A 6,000-nucleotide genomic window follows, 5' to 3' on the forward strand; every position below is an offset into this window, starting at 1 on the left:
CGCTGGCTCCCTCCCCTTTGTTTTTATCCACGGTGACTGCGTCTGCGCCGTGCAATTTACTGTCACACCCGATATGAGTGGTATTTTCTGTAGTACTATTCTCATCAGTTTAATCCCTCTAACGTCCCCAATCTGGGTGCCATTTATTGAATAGATTTTTCGAAAGGGGGAGATGGTATCAGTGGTTGGCACTGGCAGTGGGCACACTACAGTCAGTAGAAGCGGGCCTGACACACACGGCAGCAGGCAAGCAACTGAAATTACACTAAAGTGTAAAAATTAAATGCCTTATTTATCGGCAAGCTACTGTGCCACCCGGTATGAGTGGTTGGCACTGGCAGTGGGCACACTACAGTCAGTGGAAGAGGGCCCTGACACACACTGGCAGCAGGCAAGCAACTGAATTTAGACTACTGTCTAAAAATTAAATGCCTTATTTATCGGCAAGCTACTGTGCCACCCGGTATCAGTGGTTGGCACTGGCAGTGGGCACACTACAGTCAGTGGAAGCGGGCCTGACACACACTGGCAGCAGGCAAGCAACTGAATTTAGACTACTGTCTAAAAATTAAATGCCTTATTTATCGGCAAGCTACTGTGCCACCCGGTATCAGTGGTTGGCACTGGCAGTGGGCACACTACAGTCAGTTGAAGTCGGCCTGACACACACTAGCAGCAGGCAAGCAGCTGAAATTACACTAAAGTGTAAAAATTAAATGCCTTTTTTATGCAAAGTCCAGTGCCAGCCGGTATGAGTGGTGGGCACTGGCAGTGGGCACACTACAGTCAGTGGAAGTCAGCCTGACACACACTGGCAGGCAACTAACCTTAGATTAAAGTGTAAAAATTAAGTGCCTATTTTTTAAGCAAAGTCCTGTGCCACTCGGTATGACAGGGGTGGGCACTGGCAGTGGGCACACTACAGTCAGTTGAAGTCGGCTGACACACACTAGCAGCAGGCAAGCAGCTGAAATTACATTAAAGTGTAAAAATTAAATGCCTTTTTTAAGCAAAGTCCTGTGCAGCCGGTATGAGTGGTGGGCACTGGCAGTGGGCACACTACAGTCAGTGGAAGTCAGCCTGACACACACTGGCAGGCAACTAACCTTAGATTAAAGTGTAAAAATTAAGTGCCTATTTTTTAAGCAAAGTCCTGTGCCACTCGGTATGACAGGGGTGGGCACTGGCAGTGGGCACACTACAGTCAGTTGAAGTCGGCCTGACACACACTAGCAGCAGGCAAGCAGCTGAAATTACATTAAAGTGTAAAAATTAAATGCCTTTTTTAAGCAAAGTCCTGTGCCAGCCGGTATGAGTGGTGGGCACTGGCAGTGGGCACACTACAGTCAGTGGAAGTCAGCCTGACACACACTGGCAGGCAAACTAACCTTAGATTAAAGTTGTAAAAATTAAGTGCCTATTTTTTAAGCAAAGTCCTGTGCCACTCAGGGATGACAGGGGTGGGCACTGGCAGTGGGCACACTACAGTCAGTTGAAGTCGGCCTGACACACACTGGCAGGCAACTAACCTTAGATTAAAGTGTAAAAATGAAGTGCCTTTTTTTTAAGCAAGTCTGTGCCACACGGGATGACAGGGGTGGGCACTGGCATGTGGGCACACTACAGTCAGTTGAAGTCGGCCTGACACACACTAGCAGCAGGCAAGCAGCTGAAATTACACTAAAGTGTAAAAATTAAATGCCTTTTTTATGCAAAGTCCTGTGCCAGCCGGTATGAGTGGTGGGCACTGGCAGTGGGCACACTACAGTCAGTGGAAGTCAGCCTGACACACACTGGCAGGCAACTAACCTTAGATTAAAGTGTAAAAATTAAGTGCCTATTTTTAAGCAAAGTCCTGTGCCACTCGGGATGACAGGGGTGGGCACTGGCAGTGGGCACACTACAGTCAGTTGAAGTCGGCCTGACACACACTGGCAGGCAACTAACCTTAGATTAAAGTGTAAAAATGAAGTGCCTTTTTTTTAAGCAAAGTCCTGTGCCACACGGGATGACAGGGGTGGGCACTGGCAGTGGGCACACTACAGTCAGTTGAAGTCGGCCTGACACACACTAGCAGCAGGCAAGCAGCTGAAATTACACTAAAGTGTAAAAATTAAATGCCTTTTTTATGCAAAGTCCTGTGCCAGCCGGTATGAGTGGTGGGCACTAAGCAGTGGGCACACTACAGTCAGTGGAAGTCAGCCCTGACACACACTGGCAGGCAACTAACCTTAGATTAAAGTGTAAAAATTAAGTGCCTTTTTTTTAAGCAAAGTCCTGTGCCACACGGGATGACAGGGGTGGGCACTGGCAGTGGGCACACTACAGTCAGTTGAAGTCGGCCTGACACACACTAGCAGCAGGCAAGCAGCTGAAATTACACTAAAGTGTAAAAATTAAATGCCTTTTTATGCAAAGTCCTGTGCCAGCCGGTATGAGTGGTGGGCATGGCAGTGGGCACACTACAGGTCAGTGGAAGTCAGCCTGACATACACTGGCAGGCAACTAACCTTAGCTTAAAGTGTAAAAATTAAGTGCCTTTTTTTTAAGCAAAGTCCTGTTGCCACACGGAATGACAGGGGTGAGCACTGGCAGTGGGCACACTACAGTCTGTGGGCCTGCAGCTCCTCACACACAGGCAGGCCAGGCAACTGCAAATATGTATATAAAGGAAAAAAAAAAAGCAGACTAATGTTGCAGCCCTAAAAAGGGCTTTTTGGGGGTGCTGTCAGGACGCTGTCCTTACAGCAGAGATCAGATGAGTCTTTCAGGACTGGAGTGGACACTGAATTCACTAGCCTAGCTATCGATTTCCCAATTAATCAGCAGCAGTTACAGTCTCCCTCCCTCTCACTAAGACTGCAGCTTCAGAATGAATCTAAAATGGATGCTGTGCAGGAGGGGGAGGGTCTGGGAGGGAGGGTATGCTGCTGATTGGCTGGAATGTGTCTGCTGACTGTGAGGTACAGGGTCAAAGTTTGCTCAATGATGATGTATAGGGGGCGGACCGAACATCGCATGTGTTCGCCCCGGCAGAGGCGAACGCGAACAAGCTATGTTCGCCGGGAACTGTTCGCCGTCGGATAGTTCGGGCATCTCTATTCGTGGCATGGGGTGGTGTTTGTTAGCGAAGCGGTCAGGCTTCCTGACCCAGAGACCCTTTGAGGAGGACATCAGTGGCGTGCAGACAGTACTTAATGATGATGATGTAGCAGAATGCATTTGGGAGCTGGGTGAATTAGGGGCTTCATTCATCATCAGGAGAAGAGGGTGGCTGCTTGCTGTGATGGTGGCGGGGAGTCTGCAGGGTGGCAGCAGTGGGAGGTTGGTAGCCAACGTGCCCGGGGCTAGACCACCTTCTTTGCAGGAGCCTACCTTCTCAGAAAGTAGTGGTGCACGGGTTCACGGAAGCAGCGGCGGTAGCAGACAGTCAGTGCATAGTGTTGGGGTAAAATCTCCTATTCGGCGGTGTGGCAGTTTTTTGTTAAGTTGCCAGAGGAGGTGAACTTGGCCATATGTAGAATCTGTGGGCAGAAGGCGAGGCGTGGCCAGGGTGCCAATGTTGGCACCATGGCCCTGCGTAAACATATGTAGCGTCACAATTAGTGTTGAGCGCAAATATTCTAATCAAAAATTGTTAATTTTTTTTTGTGATGGACAGATAATCTTCTCTGCTTGTGAGGAGGGCTGCATAAAAATTTTCAGTTTTCTAATTGTCCTAACATTTATATTCAATAACCTTTCTATACTGTTTTGTCATGTAAACTAATTTGCATAAACATGGGCATATGGGAAAGACATGCAAATAATGTTTCAGCTGAAAAACAAGGCAGATTCTGCTAATTTGCATATCTTTCCTATATGCCCATGTTTATGTAAATTAGTTTATATGAAAAAACTGTATAGAAAAGGTATTGAATATAAATGTTAGGACAATTAGAAAACTGATTTTTTTTTTTATGCAGCCCTCCTAAGCAGTGAGAGAAGAGTTAGCTGGCATCCAAAAAAAGTTTTACAATTTTTGTCACCCTAATGATAATGATCTATGTGCACAGGTCCCCCAAGCCTTCCAACAAAAGTCAAGCAACTTTGATGCTCCCGGGCTCTCAAGTCTGTGGGGATAGAGAGCTGGTCTTGAATGTCTGATAGTGCACAAGGCTGCATTGTAAGGTATGCTAACTGTAACTGTACCCTGTCTCATGGATAGGTTGTTGGCTTGCACATACCCAACTTTTGGCATATAGCCTTTGTGTGATTGTTTGTTATATGTTATAGGTAATGAAATTGTGCGCACAATACGTGCATATTACATTGACGATTTTTGCAATTGCGAATTTTCAAATTTGCAAATTTATGGCAAATATTCAGCTAAAAGTTCACAAAATATCACGAATTCAAATATTGCCTATGCCGCTCATCACTAGTCACCATAAAAATGGCCTGGGAGAACCGTGGCTCCGATGTGGTGGGACCAGCCTGCTACAGCAACCACTGCATCCACCCAGTGGCTCACACACGAAAGGAGCTGTCTGTCCTTCCCATCAACTGCTGGTACTGATGCACCTGCTCCTCCTACTCCTCGTCAGACATTCCGTCAGCAATCGATCACCAAAGCGATTGCCAAGTGACAACAGTATGCGTGCACTCATCCAACGGCGCAGAAGCTGATTGTGCTCCTGTCCAAGTTGCTGGTGCTGCAGTCCCTCCCTTTCCAAGTGGTAGACTCTGCACCTGTCAGAGAACTAATGGATTGTGCCAAGCCGAGGTGGAGAGTCCCAAGCCATCATTTCTTTGCCAAAAAGGCAGTACCAGCCCTGCACACACATGTAGAACATAAGGTAGGCCAGTACTTGAGCCTGTCGGTGTCTGCCAAAATGCAAGGCAGTACCGACGTGTGGAGCTGTAACTACGGTCAGGGACAATACATATCCTTTACGGCCCACTGGGTGAATGAGGTTCCTATACAGCCACACCAGTAACTTGGCCAGGTGACGTGGCTTCCGCATCCACGTCGTCACGCCGTTGGTCCTGGGAACAACGTCTGCACATGTTTGCCTGGCGCGAACGGAAGTCCTGCCATGGCCACGTGTTCAATCTGGTTGGTCAAGCGGTTCCCTGAGTCCTTACACCCATCTCCCAGGACCCCTCCTAAAAATGGGCAGAAAACTTTGCATACACTTCAGCCATTCGTACACCCTCCTTAATCTGCAGCGGCAGAATGGCATCCCCCAACATAGGCTGATATGCGTCGTTTCCACCTGTTGGAATTCCACCCTCCATATGTTGTACCGACCCATACGAACAGAGAAAGGCCATAAACGATTTCTTGAGGATCCAAGCAGACAGGAGTACTCCTCTGTGTAACTTTGATGTTAGCCAGTGGCAGCTCATGCGTGACACCTGCCGTTTGCTCAGGCCCTTTGAGGAGACCACGTTATTTGTCAGTTGCCAGGACTACAGGATGAACAACTTTATTCCACTGCTTCATGTCCCGGAACAGATGCTGGTAGATCTGGCTGGTCAGGGGACTAGAGACGTGGTGTCTAGATCTCAAGGCCATATGAGACCTGTGGGGGCTGAACTGGAGGAGGAGGACATTGGAGCACAAGCAATGTGTAGAGAAAGAGGTGGTTTTTACACACAGGTGACAGGAAAGGAGGAGCAGCCAGAGGAGCTACAGGGCGATGAGGAAGACGAAGCAGAGGACCCCGGAACACCGTGGCAGCTCCACACGTGGGATGGAGGGCAGGGAGTCCCTCCGAGTCAAAATGTGGAGGAGACTGACCTTTGTCAAGATGAATCAGGCTGTCGGCATCAACCAGGATTTCCACCCACCAATGCCTGAATGCATCAGACAAGATCATCTCTTGGTGCCACACCAACACTTTGACAAAAGAGACCGGTTTCTTCTAGCTACCTGCCCTCAGCTACTATTCTGATGCTGCCACCGCTGATGCCACAAATCTGATGCCAAGTGCTCCTTCTTTCACCCACCATCTT

Source organism: Bufo bufo, chromosome 2, assembly GCF_905171765.1.
Source record: "Bufo bufo chromosome 2, aBufBuf1.1, whole genome shotgun sequence".
In the NCBI taxonomy this organism is placed as follows: domain Eukaryota; kingdom Metazoa; phylum Chordata; class Amphibia; order Anura; family Bufonidae; genus Bufo; species Bufo bufo.